The sequence below is a fragment of the Pavona decussata genome, unplaced genomic scaffold (genome assembly GCF_977016875.1).
Source record: "Pavona decussata unplaced genomic scaffold, jaPavDecu1.1 SCAFFOLD_131, whole genome shotgun sequence".
NCBI lineage: Eukaryota > Metazoa > Cnidaria > Anthozoa > Scleractinia > Agariciidae > Pavona > Pavona decussata.
Window position 1 is genome coordinate 1,255,905 of NW_028145545.1, and position 23,764 is coordinate 1,279,668.

Consider the following 23,764-nt stretch of genomic DNA (forward strand, 5'->3'; position numbering starts at 1 on the left):
AGCCTCAGACCCAAAATTAGACGTTCTTATTAAAAAAATAAATAAAATAATAATAATAATAATAATAATAATAATAATAATAGTAATGTAATCAAGGATTGTAGTCATGATCACTGTTCTTAACATGTAACTATTCTAAAGCGCAATTAAGCAGTTTGCAATATTTAAATTAGAAGATGTCTTTTAATAAAGTTTATCTCAAGCTGTTTTATTAAAACAGAAAAGTGTGAGTTCTTTATGCTTTCCCGCCTTGAATTTCACGTTCTTGCTTTTAACTGTTTGTTTCCAAGGAATTTGTTCATGTGTAACTTAAAAGAAGACACCCAATAGTCCTATTTCAGATCACTTGTCAAACAAGCAAGAGCTCAACATCCCTGAAAGGATTCAAACATTCACTGATCGCAAGGTATTGAAAAGTCGACCTTATTCCCTTTAGTTAAAAAAATAGTATTTACAAAAACATAAACTCTGTATTTGTTGGGTTATTATTATTTTTATTATTTTTTTATTATTACATGCAACATTCAGCCTGATAGCAAATTTGGAAGGGCAACATCATGGTTAGGGAACAATTACTTTCGATCAAACAAACTACAGAAAATTATGGTATTCCTATCGTGTGAAGTTCTGTTGGCCGATAAAACTAGAATTTGATAATAACTCCATTGCCGTTTATCCTGAAACATGAGTGTTAATTGGGAGGTTTATTTGGAGGGGCTAATTTAATTTAGTGCTAGTTGCCAATGTTATGTTTCCTCGATCGTTTTAACTTCTAACTTTTTCTCTTCATGTCTGCCTCAATACCATCTGTAGTACTTTATCTCCACCCGGGGTCTTATATTTAGTCACTGACACTAAAGGGGCATGTCAAAATATTCAGAAACGCTTAAGGTGAAGCTTCCATTAAAGTGCAGAGCACTAATTGAGCACACTCTCTGTTGGTTTGGGAGTATTCTGGATGGGAAGCGAGTGCTTTTAACTTTTATGACCATCGGCTGCTTTTTCCAATCTTTCGAACTTTCTATAGTGATCGTTAAATAACACTTTCCTTAAGCTGAAATGATTCACGATTTTCTGTCTGAAAAAAGCTGCTAGAAGGAAATGTTTTCCACTTAACAAACCGGCCATTAAAAAAATAATATGCAGTAAACCTGGAAATAATCCTAGGTATTCTGATTAAAATGTCTGTCTAGGTGACTCCCTGGCGACAAAAGCCTGGTAAAACCAGGGTTATACCCTGGTTCAAGCCTGGTAAAAAAACCGGGGTATCCTGGTTCGTGAACCAGACTTACCAGGCTTGAACCCTATGTGCAAAAAGTCTGGTTAACCCTGATATTCCAGGTAAGTCTGGTAACCCTGGTCTTGCAAATAACCAGGGTTACCAGGGTATGACCAGGCTCCCAGACGTCTTGGTCAACCGGGCTAACCCTGGTAACCCTGGTAAGTCAGGCAACCCGGGTTCCGTAAATAACCAGGGTTACCAGGGTTTAACCAGGCTCTAGAGTTTTCAAGAACCAGTCTTACCAGGCTTGAACCCTATGTGAAAAAAGCCTGGTTAACCCTGGTTTTCTAGGTAAGTCTGGTAACCCTGGTCCTGCAAAAACCTGGTTAACCCAGGTTTTAGAAATAACCAGGGTTACCAGAGTTTAACCAGACTCGACCCTGCAAGAACCAAGATTTCCAGGCTTTAATGCAATGTTGAGAAAGCCTGGAAAACTCTGGTATACTAACAGGTTTATGGGTAACAAAGATAAACAATTCTACATTTGGTTTGATGGCAAATTTAAATTTGAATTTTCTTTCAGCAGCTGTAGATTCTAAAATAATATAATTTTATCAAAAGCATGGAATTTGTCCAGCACAAATTAGTTCATTAAACTGTTCAACTTGTGCTGGTCGTGACCAATAAATTAGAATTACTTCATGATCAGTCTCTGATATCTTAGATCAGATGTGAAACTACCAAATGTAATCACCTTTTAGGGACTATCCTAATTACATGTATCAAAGGGACACAGTCACCTGGTGCACATGCGCATTAGATACCATTTCTTAGCTGATTTGCATATCACACTTCATCGCACGCCCTCGCACTGAGAAACGCATCCTTTGAAAAATTTAAACAGTCAAATCTTGTCGAGTCGAAGTATTTGCCAGTCAAAATTATTATAGTGATTATAGACCTAATGTCATAATTATTAGAACACTCATTTCTTTGATACCATGGAATAATTTACTGATGGACTTGTCCAGGGAAAGTAAATAGTCAATGAATTCACACTGTACCTCTAAAGTCAGAGAGTCATTTAACTGTTATTTCGGTATCCAGTCGTGTGAAATATTATTTTAGCTGCTTCTACGTTTTTGCATGAGAAGCAAGTTGAGTTCAAACATTACAGAATATGTCAATTTTAAAACGTAGCGAATCAACTGAACTGCAGTGTAACAAAACTACTTTGTAGCGAAACGACCGGTAAGCTTTATTTCTGCTTTCAATCATACATGTACATTTCGCTTTCATAATTTCGTTTCGACAGCTTCTCCTCTATCTAAATTTAGGAACCAAACCCATGTCATTGCAAGAATGCTTGCTTGACCCGTAGAAAACAAGGCACTACTACAGATTGTCCTTGTCGAGGAGATAATCGACTGTGTACCGAAGCTTGTCTTCGTCAGAGCTCCAAACCATGCAGTCATGACGCGAAGTTTGAATCATTTACGAAGATTCTCTCCGCACGAACCTATCGTCAGGTTGAGAAAATGCGATTTTCCAAATATACATGTATATCATAGTGATTTGCTCTCCAATGTTTTTGATTGATTTCTCTTGCTATTTTAGTCGACGCAGGCGGTTGAGGTAGACGCTTTTCAAACTGACAAAACTAGTGTCCAGGTCAGCGTGGTCACAAAGGTGACTGTGTCCCTTTAACATTACATTATACAGCATTGACTTATCTGCCTGTAGTGCTCTTTTTCACCTGCCTTTTCACTTCAACTTCCATTTGCCTTGTTCATGTACATGTACCATGGTGAATCTAGTAATAATAAACAAGAGAGTTTAACTTCTGGGATTACTATATACATGTATGGATTGTGGAGGGTTCAGAGTTTGTTGTTGGCTTGATGCACCCACAGGTTGTGCTCTTTGGTCATAGTGACAAGTGACATATGAATACAGGTAATATTTTTTCAGCAGTTTTCAATTGAGTGCCCAAAGCAATTTCATGTTTGCCTTGGTTTTGCTTTACACCAGCTGTGCTCTATGATTTGGTGGCAAAGTTCACATCACTGGCAATTATTATTGTTCTTCAACAATGGGAAGCCAAACCAAATGCTGTCTATGTCTGTTGTGAATGGTCAGAGTAATAATACACTCTCAGGTTTTCAGCACTAAATTGAAAACCATTAAAGGACACTATTCAAAGCAAAACTAGCAAGCAGACAAACCACTAAAGTCCTTATTAATATTACATGCCTAGCAGAGAAAACATGTACATGTAGCTACAGGTGCACCATTTTTTGACATACAAGCAGTCAAAACCTTAAAGCCCTTTATCAATATTACATGCCTAGCAGAGAAAAGCTACATGTGTACCTTTTTTTCGACATGCAAGCAGTCAAAACGTTATAGCCCTTCTTCAGTATCACATGCCTACAGTGTAGCAGAGAATAGCTCCCATTCTTTTGAATGGTATCAAAACAGTTCAAAGCTGTGGAATTTTGTAGTAATTGGCAAAGAAATGAGACATAAAGTAAAACTACTGACTGCCAATGGCTAAAGAGAGGTTTCAAAACCATTAACCTGGTAAAGCTCCAAGTTTACAGAAAGTATGATTTGACAGCCTTTGACCATCAACTTCCACTAGAATTCAGCTGCTTTGTTTCATGGCATGACAAGAATGTCCAGAAGCTCACTCCCCTTCTTTATTACTCCCTCTCCAAGCACCATTTTTGTCTTCGCCCTATACCCCACTTGGCAGCCTGTTCACGGGCTATGTTTTTTATAGTTTCAAGAAAATGATTTATACATGTAGTGTGTCTCAAGGAAAGATCAATAACAGACATTGCAGCAGTTGCTCCACAAGAGCAGAAAAGGCCAGTATGGCAGATCAGGCACCACAGAATCATAATTATAACCATCATGTCAGTTTTCAAGATCACCGAAAGAAAATCAGCCACATCTTTACAAATGTATGTTGAGCCTGCCACTAAATGGCTGCTAAAACAATTAAACTCCAAAGATTGGAATCAGTAAAATACCCTCTTGTTTACTGAATTAAAGCTTTTTGTCAGTCCAATGAGTCAGTCTTTATTTTTGAATAAAGATAATTTGCTCTTGGCATGGTGTTTACGGTATAGTTCAACACCAACAAGACAATTAGTATCATCTCCACAAACAAGAAAACAGGAAGAAACAGAATCTTAATTTTTTTTTATTTGTACACCGCATTGTTGGCAAATAGCAATTTGGTTGACAAACTAGAAGAACTATAAGAAATATTGCTGGCAAGTTCCCTGCAGCCTTTTTTTCAAACTCAAACATTGACACACCTTAAAATGGTAAAAAACCTTTCACTCAGTACACTGTAGATTGGAGGACAATTCAAAATAATATTCTTATCTTCAAATTATATTTTTCTAGCAGTTTGACACACCACAACAAAAAGCCATGGACAAGTTCCTTTAGGAAATTTTCTTCAACCAATCAGATTAACCACCCAGATCCTGGTATATGTAGAAATTACATCATGACATTACAGAATTTCTGTGGTTATTACTCAGATGCAGCTTTCATGGGGAGACCGGGTAAATGAACAGAAGCGGGCAACAATACCCGTTCACTCAGGCTAACCAAATAGAAATTATTTTTTGATGAATTGATGAAGATTGGCATACTGTAATAGAGCATTCACACCTACAGTACATGTACAGTGCACACTGCAGTCAGTTCAAGAACTGCTACATGTATATCATTTTAGTGATTAACATGTACATGTAACACTGTACATGTACTGTAAGTCAGTTCCCATTATTACATGCTGGTTATGCAATGCTTTCGAGTGGTATACCGTGAACTATCCTATGAGCAACTTGATTTACATGTACCACCAGAAAGCACTGCATAACTACAGTAATTTATCCCATGCCACTCATTTAACGACATGTCAATACGCGTATGCGTAATATGCATACGGGCATTACATGCATTTTAGGCGCATATTTTGGTTCGCTTATTTCTGATCTGCACTGTAACTTTCCTGTTTCATGTCTGGTTCCAGGAATTCAAAATTAAGGTCAAAACTGGGGTATTCTTCTTCCATGTTTTAGTCATTGTTGGCAGTCATTTTTTCTGAATGAAAATTTTGAGTTGTCATAGGCTCTTCAATCAATCTTTTGGCGGGAAAAATTTTTAGGCTGCGAGGAACACCAGGATTTTTTTGGTTGCATACCACAAAATATGCCATAGGTTTCTAACTTTCTGATTGGCTGCATTCTCTATGGCATGGGATAAATGTATGTAAATGACTGCGTCAGGAAAAACAAAATACACTACAGTGTATTCATACTTTTAAAAATTTCTGCAGTTCAGCGATGGACCTTGAACATTACTTAATTTGAAAAACTGGCCCGCGAGTCCAGGAAACTCAAATGGGCAGGAAATTAAACAAAAACCTAATGTTGACTGAGCTGGAACAATTAAACTATTAGAATTAAACTGCTTTAAACTACAGTGTACATGTATTTCAAACAAAAACCACAACATGATTTCATTTACACTAAAATATAGCTTGCATGTACTGTACCTGATCAAGAATGGTGTTCCCAACATGGGAAATTATACATGAAGATGGTAATCTGTAAAAATAATTACAAACAATTTTATTCTTAGTCAGATTAAGTGCAAATTTCCATGTACAAAGAATAATATACAAAGCATTACACAATCTGTGAGGCTGAGTTTTATCAGGTTGCGTTTTGCATCTACAAGTAGTGGGTTTAGCAGTTTACCAGACTTTACAGACTGTATGTGAAATGTTCATATTATAACACTGTTGATTGCACGAAATCACCTGCAAATCAGTGTCAACCACAGACACTTAATTTTGCCAGCTTTGCAGTCAGTGCAACCTAGAGCAATAGGCATAAGTCACCTAAATCTCAACCAACTGCTTTAGACTGAACATGAAACATAAACAATAATTATTACTTCTGGGAATCATATTGTATGAGTCCAAAAACACCCAGTAAAAATCAGGCCACCCCAATCCCCTCACAAACTTTACACTGTACAGCCATCTCTTGCTGTCTTATACCATCCCACATCACCCCCACCCATGTACAAATCACTTGCTTGCTCAGAAAAAAACTGCAGCAATAAAATGCTTTGACAAATAAAAACATGGTATAGAAATGGTTTAATAAAACATTAATGCCAAGATCCTATAGCCAGCATTCAGGTAGGTTGCAACAAATTCAATTGCCTGGAATGCCATTTGTTGCAATATTGGAGTGGATTCCTTTTATTAAGTGACCGTTTAAAACAGGTCAACACAGTATAAAAACAGCTTGTTGGGATATAGTAAAGGATGACCACTACCGCTCAAAAAAGGTGACCATTTAAAAAAGGTCAAAATGTTACAGTTATAAAGGAAAGAAATTTTGGATTTTGACAATTGACCGCTAGAGGGTGACAGTGCAGTGCAGTGTAATAGAGGTTCGACTTTAAAACTACAGTACATGCAAACTAAGCCTCATGTTTGCCACCTTTTGTTTAAGTCTTCTGTGACCAGATTAAATTGTGCATAGTTGTATCTTGTTTGAAATAGAGCCCTGTTTTAAGGGTCACTTCTGTGTTATGAGCACTATGGCATTTTCGCACAGAAATTACTTTTGAGATCAAAATGAGAAACATGCGCCGGAAAAGGGCTCGATTGAGTTGCAATCGAGCCTCCTCTAAAATGAAGTTAACGTACTACAGACAAAAAAGTACATTTTGTCGAAAATCCGATGAAAAGTTGGCTGATGTGGTTTCGTTCGGGCCTTCCAAGCCCATTAATTCTTAACCGATCGATACAAGACATGCCGCAATCGACTGAAGTTAAACAAATGAAATGGCTTCTGTTCCTAATTCACTTCGAGATTTCACGAAATAAGATGTATGTAACGTATGTTAAGAAGGTGATAATACTCTGTAATAAATGGAAACGTCATGAAATAACCAGCTAAGAAGGGAAGAAGCATATCGATATGTTACTGACCTTGAAATCACCACGTCCTTTGATCGCTCCGCTTACCACAAATGATCGTCTCACAGTCATCTTCGAGAACGATAAAGCCTTGACCTTTGTTATCGTTAGCAAAAATAGTCTATATTTTCATCCGTTACCATATAGGCTATTTTTGCACACGATCAGAGCGAGTTCGTTTGCCGAGAAAACGGTTACAAACCAGTACCTGGTACCTCTTTCTTCAAAATGACCGCCTGTTGCTCAAGCCGTGGGACCGCGCCTCCTCAAGTCACATGTGACTCTGACATCTGCTGGCCGCTGGTAGCGCTGGCGTAAACAAAAATAATATCGACTCGTGGGAATGTAGAGGATTGAAAAGTTGTCTGTGAATTAATGATTGCTGTGGAAACTCTGAGCAGCCTAATTTCAGCTTCAGGATTCCAAGGAGATGTGGTCTAAATGACGCTATAAAGGTAAGATGCAGTAGTGATCTTTAATTTTATGAAATCAGCTGTACACGATGTAATATAACTTTGCTTTGGCGGCCATTTTGTTTGAAATATACATGTATTGAAGCTCAAACTTGATTTCTGCCCTCAATGCAATATTCGGCATTGAAAGCTGTTGGTTTGAATTTAAGCAAGTTTGACGTTTTGACTCCACGAGAAACAGGTCACAAATCTTTATTTCCTCTGTGAGGCCGGCTGTAACTCTATATAAGCTTAAAAGCAAAACGGTAACGGGTCGTTTCGCGCCTACGAGTTGTTTCTCCAACGGCCAGGCAACTAACGGCTAAGCCAGTTCGCTGATGTCTCATATTGATATAATACAAATTATATGTTTACATTTAGGCAGGGCCTAGCTAACATGAGCAAGACGAGGCACTTGCCTTGCATTTGGAAGTAGAAAAACTACTATTACATTGAAGTTGAAAAGTAATCAGTTCCCCAATAAGCATTTTAGATTGCATCCTCCAAGCTTAATCCCCGGGATTAACCCGCATAAGCTTATCAAGCTTAGGGAAAAATCCACTGATTCCAGAGGGCAATTTGTTCAAAATTACAAGTGAGAGTCATCACAAATTCATTCAATGCGACTAAATGGTGAGTTTGCAGACATCCAAAACTGGCCCTGGTAAAGTCACAATTTGTTTTGTCATGCATGTTAAATAACAGCCAAAACTTCTGATTTCGCTGGTGGCATGGCCACTTTTACTCTCTGTCTTCTGACTAATTAACTTTTTTGTGTACACTTAAAGTGCGCTTACCATTATACGATGTACGGAGAGGATTTGATGCTGACTGAACAAAACCCTGTGTTCACTTGTTTCAAATTTATAGGAGTGCAAAGGTCATTTCTTTCCTACATGTATGAATTCTGTGGCTTTGGCTTTCTCTTTATTTTGAATTTAATGTCTACCATAATTCAGTTTGTTTTGCCACTATGCTTCTTATCCTACAAGAATCATGAGATCATTGCATTAAGAGCAACTCATCCCGGAAAGGGATGAGATCTTCAAAGGAGAATCTAAAGTTTTGTCCTGCCTGTTCATATCATGCGTACTCAAAGCACAGTCAGTGACTAGCATAATTTTATGGTAAAAGGGTGGCAAGGTGTTAAACTCCTGTGAAAGAAACAAAGCAAGGCAAGGTGATGGAAAAGACAGCCATTCTTACAAAATACAGTGTATTCCAAGATAACACGTTCGATATTGAAATCCTAGCAGCATGCAAGATGTTTGTCCCATGAACCTACACGTAGTTTCATGGCCTTAGCTCCCACGAGTCTCCTGTAGCTCAGTGGTAGAGTATCTGAACTAATAATCAGAAGGTCTTACATGTAGGTTGGACTCCTGATAGGAGCACTCAGATTTCTTTTTTTCTGAGTACAGTTTATGCCTGTGTCACTTTCTGGAATAATTCATCATTCTCTGCTTACAAGAAAGGCTCTTCATGTACATTGGCTGAAATATATTTAATGGGCCAAACCAAACCTACATGTATGTGATGTAAGAAGCATAGTCACAAAACAGAGTAAATTTACAAAATATAGAGATTAGGCAAAAGCCATGTGCAGAACGCATTACAAAGATATGGCCTTTGAGCTATGAATGTACACAGGAAACTAAATTAGTCAAGAAATGGTGAGGAAAGGTAGCCAATATACATGTAAAGAAAGTCTAAGACACGCAGGCCTTACACCATTTTAAAAAGTAAACTATCTCCTCATGACACTTGTCCCATAGGGGCCATGCCAGGAGCAATGCTAAAATAATAATGTTGACTTGCAAGAAACCAAAAAGTTGCTATTTCACATTTGAACAAGAATATTTTTTTGAACATTGTATCCATGAAGAAGAGCTCAAAATAGCGTTCCAGAACTTCTGCATTTCACTCTTTTCTGGGGAAGCATACGTGTACCCCCAAATTCCCCCTTGAAGCTCAAGTCCTTTTCACTTTCAATGCTCACCTCGCCTTTCCTAAAAGTCTGGCTATGGCTCTGTCACAGAGAGAAAAAATTATTTTGCTATGTTGAGTCATGGGTATTAATAATTTTATGAGAGCCCCCTTCTCTTGCCACTTTGTAACTTCAACTTAAGTGAAGCTGTCCTAGATTGTATATATTGAAATGAATTCTTGAATGTATACATGTACATACACACTTTAAAAGGACTTTTACATGAAGCATACCCAATGTGTACCCTCCGGGCCAAAACTTAGAATTACATGTACCATCTACTGTATTGCACTTTGCATAAAGGAATGGATTGTAGCTCAATAGCTTCAACGCAAGTCATTGTACTGTATGTGAATTCGAGGTCTGTTTCTTCACCCTCTTGACACACAGTTGGTGACACAAAATCAATAACCCCATATGCATGTAAATTCAATGTACAATGTAACTTACCCGTAAACCTCATTCACGAGACACAGTCATCTGAGTGCTGGATTTCACATGTGGTGATGTCCTGGTCAGTTGTTTCCCTGTCAACCAAGAGACATACTGTATTGGGGTAATTCAGAAATTTACTTTGGCAATGGTTAATGAATTGGCCCCTACACTGACATTCAGTGTCAACATAGACAAACTGAGTGCAGTATGCTGGCAGGAATTAATACACAGTGATTCTTGAGTTGTTCTACATTGGCTAAAAGAAATATCACACCTTTGATGGGCCAAAGCAAACCTACAGTACATTTATGTGGTGTAAGAAGCATAGTCACAAAACTAGAGCTAGCATGAAGTATGTTCAGTGCAGACCAGTTCAGCTATAATTTTAATATCAATTTAATTAATATTTATTTAACTGCTTCCCTTGTTTTGCTTGACAACTATTGACATTGTTGGTGGAGAAAATTTTTCTTTCTTGTCAGCAAAATGTATATGTAGGCAAAACAGGCATTTTAACCATTGGGGTGGGTAACAAAATCCTTATCCGCCTTGTTACAATTTATTTTAGTGATTGAAAATACATGTACCTATCATTATACACTGTATTGTTAGAACATTGTATTCAACTTTGTTGTGAATTGCAAGTTATGAAGCATTGAACCTTGGGGAAAGAAATACCGTAAAAAAAACTTTGAACCAGATTTTGTGTATTATGCAGTTTGTAATCATGCTCAAATGCCATAAAGTTTGAGATCATGAAAATGAAGGTGCAAGTAACTACAGATGTATTTTAATGCATTTTAAACATTTTTTGTAGGCTCTCCCATCCTCTAAGAGCCACTGAATAATTGTGTAACTTTAAATTAATATTTACACATGTATTTCCTCACCTTTTTTCCAGGTCCATTCCTGAAGAAGAAAACTAAATTTCCAAGCAGCAGAAACAGAGCAATCATTGACATCAAAATCAGATAAGAGTTGTATAATGCAACATGTACAATTTCAATGAAGTAAACATCAGATCATTTATGATACATGTATTATTTTCCTGACACCTATGAGGCATTGGTGTGAAAAGGATTTTTTTCTCAGAAAGTTGTTAACCATCAATTTCTTTACAAAGTTTATGGTTGTAGCTGTCAAGAATTTATCTTCTCAGCATGTGTACATGTACATTCTCCGTTTTAAATTCCAAGAAAAGTGTAAGAAATTGCACAAGAGTTTGCAATAAAAGTTGTTACAATCTACCTGAACTTGAATGGGAATTTTGTTATTATTGTGATTTATGATTTTGTTTCTGATTGGTTGAGAAATTTGCGCACATTTTGCTACCCAATCATAGAACGTAGTAAAGTAGAACCATAGCCAAAGCAAACGTGAAAAAACGCTGGGATAAGCTAGACTTCTCTGTTTTTCTAGTTTGTTTTCCTACTACAGCTGCATATGCACCCTTTTACTGAGAAAACCAGGCTAAACCTTGCTTTCCAGGTAGGATTTGCCAACCATACCTAACCTGAAAGCCTGGGGAAACCAGGCCAACCTGGCTTTTCAGGTTATGCTTTCCCACCACACTTACCCTGAAAGTCTGGGAAAACCCGTCTAACCCTACTTTTCAGGTACGGTGTTTTAACCACACTCACCCTGAAAGCCTGGTAAAACCAAGTTTACCTGGCTTTTCAGGTTCTAGTTTGCGCGCCGAAACCAGCTTTACCAGGCTTTTTAGGTAACTTTTGACCAAGCTAACCAGGAAAGGCTGGTAAAACCAGGCATACCAGACTCTTAACCAGACTTGAGTTCAAACCAAAAGCCTGGTAAGCCTGGTTGAACCAGACTTCACCAGGCTTACCAGTCTTTTTACCAGGCTTTTGTTGCAAGGGCTGTGTTATCCATCTTTCAGAGTTATGGCGCTAATGCTACGAATTCTCCTTCTGCTGCTCATCGCTACAATGGTGACTGGTAAGAACTTGCCGCAGAATGACCCCGAGTACGATGACATCGATTATGACGCAGGAAGTTCCCTCTACGACAATGACCCCGGAAGCGCCCAGTACGATGACAACGAATATGACGCAGGAAGTTCCCTCTACGATGCAGAGAACGATCCTGGAAGTGCTTAAACGCAGGTAATGGCCACTTGTTTAGGTGATACACAGCTTTTTTGTCGACTATATTTGGTTGGATTAATTTATTCTTGGCTGTGGTCACGTACCGAGAGCTTGCCTCCGTACACTTTAGTCTCCCCCTTGCTAAATAAGCAGATGTAGCTTAATGAGATTATCCGAATCAGTGAAAAGGACCTCATTAATTACCCACTCACCCCCTCGTTATCCCAGATAACATCGAACCCTTTATTGTAACTAAACAAATATCTCCCTTTAGAAAGAGAGGCGCAATAAAGATAAACTGTTACTGTTACTCACTCACTCACTCACTCACTCACTCACTCACTCACTCACCCACTCACTCACTCACCCACCCACTCACTCACTCACTCACTCTCACTCACTCACTCACTCACTCACTCACTCACTCACTCACTCACTCACCCACTCACCCACTCACTCACCCACCCACCCACTCACTCACTCACTCACTCACTCACTCACCAACCCACCCACCCACTCACTCACTCACTCACTCACTCACCAACCCACCCACCCACCCACTGACTCACTCACTCGCTCACCCACCCACCCACCCACTCACTCACTCACTCACTCACTCACTCAATCACCCAATCCCTCGCTCAATCACTCACTCACCCACCCACCCACTCACCCACTCACTCACTCACTCACTGGCCGTCCGAATTCTTCTTTCTTTCTTTGCCATTAGCTTAAAATTAGCCCTAAATTACACAACTTTTTCAACGAGCGAGATGAAAATCATGGTTAACGTTTAATCGTGGATGAGTGTTGATCTGCTTTCGAACAACCTGGACTTGGTATCTGAGCAAATCTTCCTACAGCCTTATGTACATTTACACTGACAGTGGGAAAAAACACTCTATTTTTGACGGAACTGGGTAATAAAGCGACCAATTTCTAGGGATGCAAACAAACATAAAATGATGGGCAATAAAGGAACTGAAATACTATTAGTGGAAACAAGCAATACTTATACAATACTATCTATTTTCTAAAGGAAACTTCATCACAAGATGTCCAAACAGAGGGATTCCAGGGGATAAACTACCAAGACTACCAGTTTCCTTGTATTGAGTCTAAGCTGGTTTATTTCAAATTAAATAAAACACAGCTAGAAGGGTTACAACAGAGAAGAACGTCTTCATTTTATTGTGTTTTCTGGTGACATTTTTTTCTTTGACCACCAACCTTAATTAATACACTCAAATAAAACTCCTAGAATTCTTGCATTTGCACGTTGGATTTCGCCTTCACTTACAGAGCGCATGTGCTTAACGTTATGTTGATGTTCCCAGATGCCTGGGACGTGGGCGTAAGAACGAGCACTACGGGTGACAAACCCTCCCCTCAACCCCCCCCCCCCCCCCCCTTACACATGCATTTGTTTTACCTATAAGTAAAAAGGCAAAAATCGATATTGACATCAATCCGTTGCGTTGCTTAATAGTTCTTTCTATTTTCTCCCTCCCTTTTTCCCTGCCCTCCCTAACAACAAACGTAATAAAATTCCACAATGTCTTGTTTCAGATAGATATCGAGATCCAAGGGGAAAGGGACGTCTTATTACCATTTAACTTGACGTGAAAGATGAAAAGCAGGTCTACGCTGAGGACACTATCATAAATTTAAGTAGAGAAGTAGTCGGAAAAAAAAGTTTACTTTCAAAACCAAACCTATAATGTATTGCTATCAAGTAGATCCTAAAGCCAATTTGTGTTATTTAAAATGCTAACAAAGTTACGCCACCCCTTCAATTTTGCGGGAAAGGAATATAGGCTCAGGCCTTAATTCACCCGAGTTTGACAGCGCACATATATCGGAAGATAAATAGTTATAAATTGAAATGACAAAACCACTTTTCAACCGCCCAGGAAAGGTTGGTTAACGTTAAATGATGTCTGCAGTCGTCCAGGTCACAATTTGTTAGGACTCTTTACAAAAACACCAGCTTAAAAAACACTCCAATTTGTAATGTAGTCAAATATTTGCATTCCAAATAGGTTACAAGTCTTCTTTCACCCTTAAGCTCTCTCCGCGTACGGTACTTATATTTACCTACGACAATACTAATAAAGAATGAACTGATTCGCAGTGGAAACAGTGCTTCACTCAACTTTGTATGAGGGAGGGAGAAGTACCAGACTTCAGTTTATGGTAAAAAGACTTTTGGCCTTTGTTATAGTGGACCAGACTTACCAGAAGAACCTGTAGGGGGTCGGGATCCGAAGTTACGCCAGTAGGCGTGGATGTTAAAAGCAAAGTTAAGCTAATCAAGATGAAGAGGTTTAAATTTGCAGTGATTTAGTGTTCTTTACTAAACTAGAAGCAAAAACGATTTTAAAAAGACACAGTGGCCTTGGTTAATTCTTAACCCCGGTTTGGCGTTAAGGGGCCTTCAAATAATAATTGAATCTGGATTCGACAGAACCACGCCTATTTAAATTATTGCGGTTGACTAAGAGAGCTAAAAGAGCAAAGCAAGCTTGAAGAGGTGCATATGTTTAAAAGACATTAGTTATCCCCGTAGATTTAAGGCAGGAATGCGCCAATTAACGCGAAAGAATCAGGATAGGCACAAACACTTTTATGTTTCAATTCTTATGCAAGGATCAGTAAATCCAGGGAAACTTACCAAACGTGTAAACAGCAATGCGTTTGCCAATGCTGATTCCATTCGGACACTTGGAGTCCTTAGTAGCTGGCTTCCTGTGATATTCATCCCGCGCTTTAGGTCCTGACTGACATTTGCCGTTATATCCCAGAGCAAAGAACTTGTAGCTTTTGTCAACCGCCAGCTCGGAACATTTATCTATCGCCTCTTGTGCCTCTTCCTCAAAGTCACCAAGGACGGCTGGTAATAGATTGCTTGCTGTGAGTTGAAGCAGGCAATTCTGCTGAATGATGGCACTGAGGGTACAACAGGGAAATATTATTTGCATTTACAGTTATTTCAATTAACGTTGTCGGATCAAAGCTTTAAGCTTAAAGACATTTTCAAAGAGGCTGCCACCCCATCCATTTGTCCATTTGATATCCTAAAATTTCATTCATCCAAATGGTTCGTCATCGTATATCTTCACTGGACGGACGAGGCATAGCTGATTTTGATGAACTTATTGGTAGAAAAAATGCACAGAATCTTTTGGTCTTGTCTTATATATAGCTTCATACTTTGATTCGACAACGTTAATTGGAATAGCTATATACATTACATGAGCTGATACTAATAAACAAAATTTAAAAAAAAACATTTTGAAACTGATCTAAAAATGTTTTACATTTTAATTGGTCACAAAATAAGTTTTAATCAATATTTGTAAACTGAACAACCCTCTGCGATGCAAAGAACGATCCTGGAAGTGCTTAAACGCAGGTAATCGCCACTTGTTTAGGTGTTACACAGCTTCTATGTCGACTATATTTGGTTTGGATTAATTTATTCTTGGCCGTGGTCACGTACCGAGAGCTTCCCTCCGTACGCTTTAGTCTTCCCCTTGCTAAGTAAGCAGATGTGGCTTAATGAGATTATCCGAATCAGTGAAAAGGACTTCATTAGTTACCCACTCACCCACTCGTTAAACAAGTTAACATCGAACCCTTTATTGTAACTAGACAAATATCTCCCTTTAGAAAGAGAGGCGCAATAAAGATAAATTGTTACTGTTACTGTTACCACGCAACTTCAGCATATTCACATTTGTTTATTCATCCTTCACGAGTATATTACGAACTCACAATATGACCAGCTCCCAGTTGGCTTGATAGCTCAGTTGGTAGAGCACTGCACCGGCATCGCAGAGGTCATGGGTTCGAATCCCGTTCAAGCCTGAACTTTTTCAAGGCTTTCTTTTCGCAACTGCTTAAGTTGCGTAGTAGCTGCGACGATCTTTCTTCTATTTGATCTTTCGTTCGCAGTTCAAATATATAAAAGGGTTATTGGCCTGGAACGAGGGGAATATATTACATATCCCCGAGGGACAGGTCAATAACATGCTTATTTTTTCGGTTGGTGAGGATTCCTAATAGAGACAAGGACCTTAAATGATTAAATGCTTATTTTATACCAGGTGGAAGTCAAATACATAACATTTTTTAACGGCAGTAGTAGGCAGTGAGATTTCGGCCGTAAAGATGTTTTTCACAACTTTCTTCTGAACTTTGGATTATTCACACAACAATTTGTATAAACAATTGCTTTTGTTTGCTAGTATGCGTGGTAAACATGTTTGTCACTCTTGCATAATCACTGCATTCTGTACACTACACGTGGTTGAGCGGCTGCTGTTAAATTTTGGAAATCGTGTGCAGTCGGCTATCGTTCCGTGTGGAAACAACGATGAGCGATTGTTAAGATGAAGTCTTTTAAACCGAAAACTTCTTACACCGTCTTTGCTGAACTGATAAGCGATCGTATTCCTGCAAATGTAAAGAAAGCTACCAGTGGGACAGTACGAGTATGGAATGAGTGGTCGCACATGAAAGAACCTCCCTTCCAACTAGTAGTCGACAAGAAGATGAGTATGAGTTTGTTGTTGCGCCTGTTATTAAAGTAGTAGTAGTAGTAGTAGTAGTAGTAGTAGTAGTAGTAGTAGTAGTAGTAGTAGTAGTAGTAGTAGTAGTAGTAGTAGTAGTAGTAAAAGTTATGTTGTTCATTTTTTCTTTAATAATAAACGATTAAGAACTCGTTGAAATGTTTGAGATCACTAAATAAGGGGAATAAGTCGAGCGGTATATGGCAAGGGGGGTGGGGGGGGAATATATATCCCCCCTCGTTATAATCCCCTCGTTCGTTGTTATCAGCTATTGCTTTCAGCCCCGCCCTCCCCTTTTACAACCAAAGCCGCACCCAGCTTTTCAGATAGTTAGTAATTGACAGGGGCTATTGAATATATTCAACCGAAAAGAACAAAGGAAACCGAGCCAACTGAAAAATAAGTTTCATTTATTTACATTTATTTAATCAGCCTTCACGGGTTACGAACTCAATATATGACGAGCTCCCAGTTGGCTTGATAGCTCAGTTTCTAGGGCACTGCACCGGCATCGCAGAGGTCATGAGTTGGAATCCCGTTCAAGCCTGAATTTTTTTCAGGCTGTCTTTTCACAACTGCTTAAGTTGCGTAGTAACTGGGAGGATCTTTCTTCTATTTGATCTTTCATCCGAAGTTCAAATATATGTTTCATATATTTGCATTTATTTATTCATCCTTCACGGGTGTATTACGAATTCACAATATGACCAGCTCCCAGTTGGCTTGATAGCTCAGTTGGTAGAGCACTGCACCGGCATCGCAGAGGTCATGGGTTCGAATCCCGTTCAAGCCAGGCTTTCTTTTCGCAACTTCTTAAGCTGCGTAGTAACTGCGAGGATCTTTCTCCTATTTGATCTTTCATCCACAGTTCATACATGTTTCATATATTTGCATTTATTTATTTATTCATCCTTCACGGGTAAATTACAAACCCAGAATATGACCAGCTCCCAGTTGGCTTGATATCTCAGTTGGTAGAGCATCGCAGAGGTGATGGGTTGGAATCCCGTTCAAGCCTGAATTTTTTTCAGGCTGTCTTTTCGCAACTGCTTAAGAGCGGCTGTCCGTAAAAATCAAACATAACGTGGCAAGGGTGGAAAATTCGATTTCTTTCATATTTTAATGTCAGATAGGCTAGGATATAACTGAAATCACTGTATAGTTTTTTCGGTGAAATATCCTTTTATTTCAAAGAAAAATGCAAATAACGAAAATCCGTTAAAATCGTCATTTGAGGCGCTAAAATATTACACGGGTTTGAGAGCCTCGCGTGCGAAAACAAATCATTCTACCGCTTTTAAAACACACAAATCTTTTTTTACAATCTTTAAATATCTGTTGGAATGATTTTGGGAAATATTGCGTCGTTCTGTTTATGCGAAATAATTTAATTTCGAAGGGATACAATTCACTGCAGTAAAAGTACTTCGTGAATAAAATTAATTTTCACCATGTGCAAAACCTTCAAATCGATTAAGCTTCTGGTGGTTGAATGTTAGAAGGATGGTCTATAGATTTCTGTAAAAATTTCTTTGGGCAAATGATTAATAGCGACGCGAGAGCTTTTCAAAGTCCGTTAAAAAATGCAAATATTTGACCCTCAGCGGTAAACTTTGAAGTTGCGGGTCAGACATAAGTTCATGTCTTGACCCATATTAGGTTAAAATAAGCACATAGCATATTTCAAAATGTTCTGACCTTATAATATGCCGTAAAAGACAAGTCCAAAGGCCATTTTAGCACGATTCTCTGGTCGTTCGTCGCATAAGTTTGAACCGGCTGTTTGTACTGAAACGTCCGATGTACACCACGCAAACGGGTCTCTGTAAAACGCAACCGGATGGCGGCGGACGGCGGATGGCGGATGGCGGATGGCGGATGGCGGATGATAAAATGCGGATAATAAAATGAGGATGGAAAATGCGGATGACCAAAAAATTAAAATAATAAATAAATTGATAAATTAATTAATCACAGATTTCCCACATTTTTTCTTTATGTATCGTCGGATCCGAAACAAAGAAAGAACGTTCATCGAAGAAGACGTACTTATCATCGGGATCCATACTTTTCAACTTAAATCACCACTACAGTCCTTTTTCCCCCATCTTTATTAGTAACTGACATTTAACAAAGAAAACTATACTACTACCACTACAGTACTTGATCGACACCCCACCCTACCCTAAATAGTTGTCAATTTTACAACGAGCGTTTGCACGTGCACGGCACCTGTAGAAAGGCTTGTTAGCGTAAGTAATAGCTCGAGTGAATGAACCGCGCACCTGGGTTAACCGATGTCTGAGTTGTCGGAAAGCGACGCGGATTTGGGCCAGCCAACTTTTGTTTGGAAGAGGTGAGTTAAGTTATTGAATTGTTATTAAACTCAATCGATCTTCAACCTTTTTTTAATGTCAGGCAATTTTTGTTAACCTTTTTTTGTGTTCACTGTACATGCATATGTATATGGTGAAAATGCTAGTCCAGCCCACGATGGTAGGGATTATTTATAGCTTTTCCGCTTTAATGCATGTTACAAAATTGCGATAGTAGCATTTTAGTTATAGCTTTGACCAATGTCTTCCGGTTTCTGTCGAGGTAAATCTTATTATCATTGTTTTACAGCCACTGAAGGCGTAGCTTACCCCTAGACCCGCACGTAGACAGTATATCGTAAGCAAAATAACTTACTCGATTTGCCGGTTAGCCTCCCACGCAGACGTTCGTAGGGCTCGTCACGTCATATTTCCGTTCGTGGGGAAGGAAATATTGCGTGACGATCCCAAAGAACGTCTACGTAGGAGACTATTTGCCAGTTCGGTTACTTCTCTTAAGGTGGAGGTAAACGTGAATTTGGATGGAATTTTAAAAGGTTTAAAGAAGGGATAAAACAAAGAAAATTATATTTGGAACACCAACAGACAGTTGCCCCCAACCCAAGAGCACACCAGGTTGGTAGGGGACTGTTTGAGTGTCCATATATCAATTTTTAACTTCAAATTCTAATTTTGAAACTACATCAAATCTTAACTATTTCTTATTTCTCCAAATTTTACTACTCTTTTGAGAAAAACTATCTCCTCCCAAATATACCTAAAAATCCCCCAAAAATTTATAAAATACCCCCAAACATTGATTTGTGTTATGAGCTAAGGGTTCTTGTATTGCTTAAAACGCGAACGAGATATTTCCGTTAAATCGATTTTAAGCGGCGTGAAAATAGCTTTCAGATGTACCCTAGCCTTAAGTCAAGCAGAGCGGTTAGAAAAATTTGTTCCGGCTATTTCCTAGTGCAACTTCATAACATATAACAAAAGTCAAGCCATAGCATAAGTCTTTCGGCATGAATCAGTACTTCATTTTCACGTAATTTTTACATAACTTTCTAAAAGAAATTGGACGTAAGAAATTGTTTATTTATTTATTTATTATTTTAATTTTTTTTTTTGTCATCCGCATTTTTCCATCCGCATTTTGTTATCCGCATTTTGTCATCCGCATTTTATCATCCGCCATCCGCCATCCGCCATCCGCCGCCATCCGGTCTGCGTTTTACAGAGACCCCACGCAAACTGGTCGAATACAACTTTCGGCGCATTTCATCAAGACTGCGTCTTCTTCGACGGCTAAGTCATTTGTGAAGTATTGCTTGGTTTACAGTAGCTTACAGTGCAAGAAAATATCATATCTGATCGCTGCTAGAATGACAAAAAATGTCGGCGCTTTCAGTCTATCTCGCGTTGCAGGCAGCCGTTTGTTCGTCACGCAATACAAAGTCTTCGACATTTTAGGAGGGTGGAGGAGGGTGAAAATGCGAAATGCTTGATTACTGAAGAGGTATATCCAAGGCAGGAGCCCATGTCCAAGGTTATATTTTACAAAAATATGAATTAGCTAGTTCTTTCAATTTTTTTAATACAATAGATCCTAGTATTAAACCAAAGAACCGAAGAGAAAGGTGTTTTTTTTTTTCACGCAGATGACCCAAAATAGCGCATTTCAAGTATAAATGGCTGATACATAGCAATGAAAGAACCCACACCTACGAAAAATATTCCCTTTCGTTTGTTTTCCTGAGTTAGTGGAGTCCTATCATCCATTTTTTTTCATTCTTCCGCAAGTCTGGTTGTCCTGTGGCTTTGGGTGGTCATTCATCTGCGTTTTACTTCCTTACGGGTGTTGTTTTTCAAATACTATCAAATTTATGATGTCTAAATTAAACAATATCTAATTTGAAGTTCTTCCTAAATTTAAAAATAAAATCGCTAAAAAAAGTTCAGTCGAATTTATGGCTATGGCTATGGCCATTCGGCGTGAGAAAAAAATCGCCAAAAAGTTACTAAGTAAACAAACTCTTGTCGTGCTAGTTACTTGGCGCCGTTTGTATACTTAGAGGGGGCCACAAGTGAATTGTTTTGAAGTCAAGCTTATTACACTGAAAATGGAGGGTTGTTGTTCAACACTAAGACTACGCGGTACAAGCCCCCAAACGTGTCTGGATGCTACCTGAAGGAAATTATGGTGTTACGTAACGCGCGTGGGCCACAACATCATCCGTCCCGAGAGCACCCCTCCTGTCAGAAGCCCCACCCGAGTTACGCTAGCACCACATAAGCACCGGTATTATTTATCAACTGAAGGATCGGAAAATTTTTTTTTTGAGGGATAGGGGGAGAGGGAGTAGGGTGCTTACTTGTTTTGAATATAAGATAAATGTAGTAGAGGATAGTGTATCATATTTGAGGCCGAAGCTTTAGTTACGTCAACAGACCCCCATAACTTGTTACTAGCCCTATCCACCCGTCAAGGACAGCACACTTACCTGCAGCGATCAGAGTTATGTCCAGTCGATTAAACTACCACTTTCAAGCTGTTATGGCCTTGCACAAGCTGTTTAGTTGAGATATCTTTTTTTTCAAGTTTGGGTGAACGCGAACGGACTAACATAAGTAATAAGAGTAAGAAAAATAAGGGCCCAAAAAGCTGTTAGACCTAAGAATAGTGCTGGCCTGCAACCAGGGCATATTGTGGCTTACCAAAGATAAAGCAAGCAAGGAAAGACGAAATTCCTTAAATAAATCGGGGTTTTTTTTCTTTATTTTGCAGTCTTGTGTTTCAAAGTTAGAGTATGTACTAGTACCAGGACTAGTACCGAGTGCAGCTTTCAATCATTTTAGCCCTTGCCCACTCCCTTAAAATGCCCATGACATGGATAGTAGAAAGAACAGATGCCTGCAATGAGGGAAATTTTTGGTTTCATGCCAGGATCTATTGTATTTATAGGTAGAAAGAACTAGCTAACGGATGTGCAGTGATCTTCATCAGTAAATACTGATACGGTTTAGTGAAATCTTATCCTCCCCCCCTCTCCACGGTAAAGCTCCCAACAATCCAGGCCGCGCGCGCAAATGAATTCGCCAGTGAATAAATTATCTGGATTTTAGCTGCGGATAAAGAACGTAACTAAAGGTATCACTATCTTAATTGTTGTTGTTGTTGTTGTTGTTGTTGCCTTGGGTATGTTGATGTTCAGTTATCAAGCATTTCGCATTTTCACCCTCCTCCACCCCCCTAAAATGTCGAAGACTTTGTATTGCGTGACGAACAAACGGCTGCCCACAATGCGAGATAGACTGAAAGCGCCGACATTTTTTGTCATTCTAGCAGCGATCAGATATGATATTTTCTTGCACTGTAAGCTACTGTAAACCAAGCAATACTTCACAAATGACTTAGCCGTCGAAGAAGACGCAGTCTTGATGAAATGCGCCGAAAGTTGATCAAAGATTTGTATTCGACCAGTTTGCGTGGTTTACATCGGACGTTTCAGTACAAACAGCCGGTTCAAACTTATGCGACGAACGACCAGAGAATCGTGCTAAAATGGCCTTTGGACTTGTCTTTTACGGCATATTATAAGGTCAGAACATTTTGAAATATGCTATGTGCTTATTTTAACCTAATATGGGTCAAGACATGAACTCGGACTAAAATTTATGTCTGACCCGCAACTTCAAAGTTTACCGCTGAGGGTCAAATATTTGCATTTTTTACGGACTTTGAAAAGCTCTCGCGTCGCTCTTAATCATTTGCCCAAAGAAATTTTTACAGAAATCTATAGACCATCCTTCTAACATTCAACCATTAGAAGCTTAATCGATTTGAAGGTTTTGCACATGGTGAAAATTAATTTTATTCACGAAGTACTTTTACTGCAGTGAATTGTATCCCTTCGAAATTAAATTATTTCGCATAAACAGAACGACGTAATATTTCCCAAAATCATTCCAACAGATATTTAAAGATTGCAAAAAAAGATTTGTGTGTTTTAAAAGCGGTAGAATGATTTGTTTTCGCACGCGAGGCTCTCAAACCCGTGTAATATTTTAGCGCCTCAAATGACGATTTTAACGGATTTTCGTTATTTGCATTTTTCTTTGAAATAAAAGGATATTTCACCGAAAAAACTATACAGTGATTTCAGTTATATCCTAGCCTATCTGACATTAAAATATGAAAGAAATCGAATTTTCCACCCTTGCCGCGAAATTTAGAATTTGTCTGATTTTTACAGACAGGCGCTCTTAAGTTGCGTAGTAACTGCGACGATCTTTCTACTATTTGATCTTTCATCCGCGGTTCAATTATATGTTTCATATATTTACATTTATTTATTTATCCTCTACGGGTATATTACGAGCTCACAATATGATGACCTCCCAGTTGGCTTGATATCTCAGTTAATAGAGCACTGCATCGGCATCACAGAGGTCATGGCTTCGAATCCCGTTCATGCCGGAATTTTTTTTCAGGCTTTCTTCTCGCAACTGCTCAAGTTGGGTAGTAACTGGGAGGATCTTTCTTCTATTTGATCTTTCATCCGCAGTTCAAATATATGTTTCATATATTTACATTTATTTAGTCATCCTTCACGGGTATATTACGAACTCACAATAAGACCAGC

General features: G+C 38.8%; 3 long non-coding RNA genes across 3 annotated transcripts; 2 read left to right on the top strand and 1 right to left on the bottom strand.

The window, feature by feature from the left end:
• Positions 1 to 356: 356 nt before the first annotated feature.
• On the top strand, positions 357 to 13,399 carry LOC146468418 (uncharacterized). The gene is made up of 3 exons (XR_014867510.1): positions 357 to 406; positions 12,019 to 12,244; positions 13,266 to 13,399. It is a non-coding gene; the product is annotated as an uncharacterized LOC146468418 (long non-coding RNA).
• Positions 2,614 to 7,504, bottom strand: LOC146468419 (uncharacterized). Its single transcript, XR_014867512.1, has 3 exons — positions 7,260 to 7,504; positions 5,805 to 5,856; positions 2,614 to 3,035 (listed from the first exon to the last, which is right to left on the bottom strand). It is a non-coding gene; the product is annotated as an uncharacterized LOC146468419 (long non-coding RNA).
• On the top strand, positions 7,585 to 11,374 carry LOC146468420 (uncharacterized). The gene is made up of 2 exons (XR_014867511.1): positions 7,585 to 7,702; positions 11,023 to 11,374. It is a non-coding gene; the product is annotated as an uncharacterized LOC146468420 (long non-coding RNA).
• Positions 13,400 to 23,764: the final 10,365 nt, after the last annotated feature.